Below are 7,271 nucleotides of genomic sequence, written 5' to 3'. Positions count from 1 at the left end.
ATCCTGAATGAAGGTGTTATAAAGGTGATGGGCTCCTGCAGCACATGGCATCTTACATTGAATCCATCATAAACCATTCCAGTGTATGTTAGCCCCACAATGTCAGTATCCAAACAGAATTGTACAGCTCCATTGATGGCCGGCATCATCCCAGACTAATGTTCTTGTGTGTGACTAGAGCTGAAAATCTCTGTGTAAATGTTTGCAGCATTGTTCTAACCGTTAACAGCAAAGTCTCTTTACTGAAGGTCTGACATCCTTTCAGAATACCAACTTTTAGATTGTCCAATAAGCACAAAATCCACCCATGTATTCAGTTCACTTTTATAACAACAATATGATGAAAACAGTGCCCGACTCACAGTGAGGAGCATTGAAATGATGAGTCTCATTATCGGACCCAAGACCAAATTATGACTAAGAACAAGAAATTTGAAAATATACATTTATTTTCCCTTTTATTAATATTGCGAACTCAGAGTCGACTCTCCTGCTCCTCAGCGGCTACATGAATGGCTGTGTTATTTTTGCAGAACCACACTCTTTGACTCTGATCTCCAGCATCTGCAGTCCTCACTTTCTCCCTGCTAATATTCACTCATAATCATTTTCATGGCAACGATATCACTGCGTGTTTCAACATGTTACAATCAGATCTGGGCACATTTTGAATTGCGTCTGTCTATCTCAGAGCTCAGTAATATAGGATGTGAATGGCAGTGTCTGTGTGATGCTCGGTATGTAGGCCATGCCTCTGCGAGACTGACAGATTGTTTAAAACAGCACATCCCTTCAACTGTTTAGAACAAACAGGTTACTGCCTGGACACTAACAGCCTGAGCTCACAAAATCCAAAGCACAGTGTCCAACATTGGGCATGTCTGGACAATATTTTCAATTCATTTATTCATGGAATATGATTGGGCCAGTATTTATTGTCCATCCCTTGTTGCCCTTGAAAAGGTGAGGGTGAGTTGCCACATTGAACCACTGCAGTCAATGTGCTGTAATTAGATTTGCAATATTTTGAGGATCTGACGAGAAACGTTGATGAGGGTCGAGCTGTGGATGTAGTGTATGTGGACTTCAGCAAGGCATTTGATAAGGTTCCCCATGGTAAGCTCATTCAGAAGGTCAGGAGGAATGGGATATGGGGAACTTAGCTGTTTGGATTCAGAATTGGCTGGCCAACAGAAGACAGCAAGTGGTAGTAGATGGAAACTATTCTGCCTGGAAGTCAGTGGATGTTCCATAGGGCTCTGTCCTTGGGCCTCTACTATTTGTAATTTTTATTAAAGACTTGGGTGAGGGGATTGAAGGATGGGTCAGCAAGATTGCAGATGACACAAAGGTTGCAGGTGTCGTTAACAGTATAGAGGGCTGTTGTAGGCTGCAGCGGGACATTGACAGGATGCAGAAATGGGCTGAGAGGTGGCAGATGGAGTTCAACCTGGATAAATGCGAGGTGATGCATTTTGGAAGTTCGAATTTGAAAGCTGAGTACAGGATTAAGGATAGAATTCTTGGCAGTGTGGAGGAACAGAGGGATCTTGCTGTGCAGGCACATAGATCCCTTAAAATGGCCACCCAAGTGGACAGGTTGTCAAGAAAGCATATGGTGTTTTGGCTTTCATTAACGGGGGATTGAGTTTAAGCGTCGTGAGATCTTGTTGCAGCTCTATAAAACTTTGGTTAGACCGCACTTGGAATATTGCGTCCAGCTCTGTTCGCCCTATTATTGGAAAGATGTGGATGTTTTGGAGAGGATTCAGAGGAGGTTTACCAGGATGCTGCCTGGACTTGAGGGCTTATCTTATGAAGAGAGGTTGACTGAGCTCGGACTCCTTTCATTGGAGAAAAGCAGGAGGAGATGGGACCTAATTGAAGTATACAAGATAATGAGAGGCATAGATCGAGTCGATAACCAGAGACTATTTCAAAGGGCAGAATTGGCAAATACGATGGATCATAGTTTTAAGCTGGTTGAAGGAAAGTATAGAGGGGATGTCAGAGGCGGGTTCTTCACACAGAGAGTTGTGAGAGCGTGGAATGCGTTGCCAGCAGCAGTTGTGGAAGCAAGGTCACTGGGGACATTTAAGAGACTGCTGGACATGCATATGGTCACAGAAATTTGAGGGTGCATAAATGAGGACCAGTGGTCGGCACAACATCGTGGGCTGAAGGGCTTGTTCTGTGCTGTACTGTTCTATGTTCTATGTTCTAATACCATTAGGGGGGGACCTTGAAATAGTGACACTGAAGGAATTGCAATATACTTCCCAATCAGGATGGTGGTTGACTTGGAACGGAAAGCGAACATGATGATAATCCCATGTGTCTGTTTCGCTTATCCTTCTTAACGGTCATGGTTAAAGAGTACGTTGTAAGAAGCCTTGTTAAATTTCTGCAGAGCACCGTGTAGATGGCAGGTATTGATGCTGCTGGGTGTAAGTGGTTGAGGGGTGAAGCTGCATTCACAGGGAAAATGGGGAGGGGGCGGGTATTTCATTGCACACACATTCAATGTGTGTCTTATAGATGGTGTACAGGCTTTTGGAAATCATAAGGTATGTTATTTCTGCAGGATTCATAGCCCTTGAGATATTCTTGTAGCCAATTAATTTATATGCGTCAAAGTGTGACGCTGAAAAAGCAGGCAGAATCTGAGGTACAGGAGAGTCGATGTTTTAGCATAAGGCCTTTACAGGAATGGGTAATGAAAGTATAACGGTCAGTTCAGTTCTGGTTAACGGTAATCCGCGGGATATTGGTCGTTGGGGGTTCAGTGATGGTGGTGACATTGAACGTTAGAGGATATGATTCCATTTTCAATTATTAGAGGTAGTCGTTGTCTGGCATGTGTGCAATGGGAATGGTACTTGTCACTGTTAAGCCCTACCTTCATATTTCCAGGTCCTTGTTGCATTTGGATAAGGATTGCTTCAGTATCAGAGTAAATCACTAATAGTGGTGAATATTGTCCAATCATTGGCAAACAATCCCAGTTGTGACTTGACTTGAGTAGGGATGGTCATTTATGAAGCAGCTGAAAATTATTGGGCCTAGGGCAGAGAGCGGTTTTACAGCTCACTGATGCTGTCCCTCTCTCTGAGCGAGGAAGCTGGCTTCTCGTTCCACCTGCTCCAAAGGTGTTTAGCAACATATCTGAATGGAATAATATTACAATGCCTACCACATGGAGCTGAGTGATGACCTGGCTAGTTGGACAGCTGGTTTGTAATGCAGATTAATACTAACAGTGTGGGTTCAATTCCTGCGCTGACTGAGTTGTACGATAAGGGCTGTCCTACTCAAGCTCTCCCTCACTTGAGGCATGATGACTGTCCAGTTAATCTACCGCCAGTCATCTCTGTCTAACGAGAAAGCAGCCCAATCATTCTGTGGTGGTATGGTGTCCTACCTTTCCATTTCGGATCTACAGTATTACCCAGAAACCCCTCCCTTGGGGAACTGCGGCAGAGCTGAGATGGTTGATCTCCACCAACCCCAGCCACCTTCCTTTTTACGAGGTATAACGTCTGCCAATGCAGACGATTCCTATTTGCTCCAGGTTTGCCGTTAATCCTGGATACGACATTTGACCAAATGCAGTTATGATCATGTTAAAAGTGAAGTCACTGTCACCTCACTTCTCGAATTCAGCTGTGTGTTTTCTTGTTGTAAATCGTTTAGTTGAAGACTGCTATCTGGAGGAGACTAAAGTTGATCCTCCCATCGATATTTCTGTCTGAACATTGTTGTGAAATTTTCAGCCTTAGCTTTTCTATTATTGTGCGGGCTCTTCAATCTTTGAGGAAGGTGGTATTTGTGGATCCTCGTCCTCCGGTGCGTTGTGTCATTGGCCACCACCACTCACCCAGACTGTATATGCGAGGATTGCAGAGATGAGTCCTGATTCATTGGATAGATCTGTGTATCATTTTCTGTTTATACTATGTGGTGAGTAAGTAACCCAATTAGGTAACTTCATCTCATTCTGAGGTGTATTTGGTGCTACTGTAGGCATGTCCTCCTGTATTCTCCATTTAACAATGCTGTATCCCTGGCTTGATGGTCAGGATAAAGTGGAGCATACACCAGGCAGTGATAGTGAAACTTGTGCTGGAGTACAATTCCGCTGCTGTTGGTAATTATCCGAACCGCCTCACACAGGCCAGTGCAAAGTTCCAAAATCTATTGGAAATTTGCACTGTTTAGCACAGTGATGGTGTCACACATACACAGGGGGTCATCACGATTTAAAAAAAAAGAACTTTGTCTCCAGAAATACTGTGTGCAGTAGTTCGCCGTTCCCAACACGGTCATCGAGCAATGTGTCTGCAGCCAGTAGGCTGGTGAGGATGAGGTCAATGATGTTTCTACCTGTCAGTCGTTCCCCCCGACCGGGTGCAGACGCAGTGAAACAGTTATATCCTTTGGGAACCGACCACCTCGATCAGTAATGCTGCTGCTGAGCCCATCTTGGAGTTGGTTTTGAAATGGCCCACCCAGTATATATTCTCCAGCTCTGTCACTTTCTCAGTGCATCCTCCAAGTGCTGTTCAATACAGAGGGACACTGATCCACCACCTCAGGCAGGGGAGTTAGCAGGAGGTTTCCGTGTCAGTGTTTGATCTGACCCCGTGAGGCTGAGGGAAGGGAGTCAGCAGGAGGTTTCCGTGCCAGTGTTTGATGTGACACCGTGAGGCTGAGGGAGGGGAGTCAGCAGGAGGTTTCCGTGTCAGTGTTTGATCTGACACCGTGAGGCAGAGGGAGGGGAGTCAGCAGGAGGTTTCCGTGTCAGTGTTTGATCTGACACCATGATGCTGAGGGAGTGGAGTCAGCAGCAGTTTTCCGTGTCAGTGTTTGATCTGACACCATGAGGCTGAGGGAGGGGGGTCAGCAGGAGTTTTCTGTGTCAGTGTTTGATCTGACACCGTGAGGCTGAGGGAGTGGAGTCAGCAGCAGTTTTCCGTGTCAGTGTTTGATCTGACACCATGAGGCTGAGGGAGGGGGGTCAGCAGGAGTTTTCTGTGTCAGTGTTTGATCTGACACCGTGAGGCTGAGGGAGTGGAGTCAGCAGCAGTTTTCCGTGTCAGTGTTTGATCTGACACCATGAGGCTGAGGGAGGGGAGTCAGCAGGAGGTTTCCGTGTCCGTGTTTGATCTGACACCATGAGGCTGAGAGAGGGGAGTTAGCAGGAGGATTCAGTGTCAGTGTTTGCTCTGACCTCGTGAGGCTGAGAGAGGGGAGTCAGCAGGAGGTTTCCGTGTCAGTGTTTGATCTGACACCGTGAGGCTGAGGGAAGGAAGTCAGCAGGAGGTTTCCGTGTCAGTGTTTGATCTGACACCGTGAGGCTGAGGGAGGGGGGTCAGCAGGAGTTTTCTGTGTCAGTGTTTGATCTGACACCGTGAGGCTGAGGGAGTGGAGTCAGCAGCAGTTTTCCGTGTCAGTGTTTGATCTGACACCATGAGGCTGAGGGAGGGGAGTCAACAGGAGGTTTCCGTGTCAGTGTTTGATCTGACACCGTGAGGCTGACGGAGGGGAGTCAGCAGGAGGTTTCCGTGTCCGTGTTTGATCTGACACCATGAGGCTGAGAGAGGGGAGTTAGCAGGAGGATTCCGTGTCAGTGTTTGCTCTGACCTCGTGAGGCTGAGGGAGGGGAGTCAGCAGGAGATGTCCGTGTCAGTGTTTGATCTGACACAATGAGCTTCAAACCTCCTCCAAACCTACCCCCTTCGCTATCTCTCTCTCATTCCCCAAACCCTACACTCCTCTCTATCTCTTTAACCTCCTCCAAACCATCCACCCATCCCATCTATGTAACTTCGTCCTGCCCCTACCGCCTTCGCTGTCTCTTTAACACACTGCATACACTATAACCCTTTTATTTCTCTCTAACTTCCTCCAAACCCGACACCCCTCCCTATCTCCTTAACCCTCTCCAAATACTGCACCCCTCCCCATCTCTCTAAACTCCTCCAAACAATACTCCCTTCCCTATCTCTTCATCCTACTCCAGACCCTGCTCCACACTCTATCTCCTTAACCCATTCTAAATCCTTCTACCCTCCCTATCTTTCTGACCCCTCCAAACCCTATGCCTCTCCGTACTTACTCAACCCCACCAAACCCTTTCCCTATCTGTCGAATCCCCTCCAATCCATGCACCCTTCCCTATTTCTCTAACCTGCTCCAAACCCTATGCTATTCCGTATCTCTCTCAAACCCTGCACGCCTCCCTATCTCTCTAACCCCCTCCAAACCTACACATTTCCCTATCCGTCTAACCCCCTCCAATCCGTAACCCTTCTCTATCACTCTGACCTCCTGCAAACCTTATATTGCTCCATAACTCTCTCAAACCCTGCACGCCTCCCTATCTCTCTAATCGACCCCAAACCCTACACCCCTCACTATATCTCTAAGACCCTCCCAAATCATATACTACTCCCTATCTCTCTCAACCCGCTAATGTTTTAACACTCCTCATATTTACGCTTCTACTGCCGTTTTAAGTTTGGCCCTACACATATGGTAGTTGCCTCCATTGATCTGCTCAATGTGTACCTGCTTTAAGCTTCTCTTTCCGATTTAATTCCCTTCTTACTGCATCAACTGACTCCATAACTAATAATGCAACACCACCTCCTCCTTTACCCCTCTCCTGCGCTGCCTATAGTTCTTTTACCGCTGAATATTGAGTTGTCAGCCCTGATCTCCTTCAAACACATCTCTGTAATGGCAAAAATGTCACAATTCCACGTGTCAGCTCGTTCCTTTATCACATCTGTCTGTCCGATAATATACCCAACATTAAGGGAAAGCACATCCAGCCTGGAATATAATACCTAGGATACTCTGTACTTCGGAGTTCTTCGGTCATTCACTGCTCGTTATAAAGCTGTCCAATTCATGAACCAAAACTGTAACTCTGGGACTGAATGAATATTGTTGAATTGCAATTTCGTTTTCAGTAAATGTATTCATCAAATGCAACTTTCCACAACTGAACAGTCAGCTCTAAATACAACGGGTTTCTGCTGATTAATTGCCTGCTCAGTGTGCAGAGGGGACAGCCCCATGTAAAGGAGAAAGTGAGGCCATTAGATGCTGGTGATCAGAGTCGAAGTGTGTGGCGCTGGAAAAGCACAGCTTGTCATGCGGAATTTGAGGAGCAGCCTTTCATCAGGAAGGCTTTGGTGCCTTCCCATGTTTTCCATTCCAAGATTAACAGGTTATTGAGCAACATATGTGTTCAGGAAAGCAGT

Source organism: Chiloscyllium plagiosum, unplaced genomic scaffold (genome assembly GCF_037043375.1).
Source record: "Chiloscyllium plagiosum isolate Xiang-an unplaced genomic scaffold, Cpla_swu_hap1 HiC_scaffold_44, whole genome shotgun sequence".
Classification (NCBI taxonomy): domain Eukaryota; kingdom Metazoa; phylum Chordata; class Chondrichthyes; order Orectolobiformes; family Hemiscylliidae; genus Chiloscyllium; species Chiloscyllium plagiosum.
Note: the sequence above shows the minus strand (reverse complement) of the source record.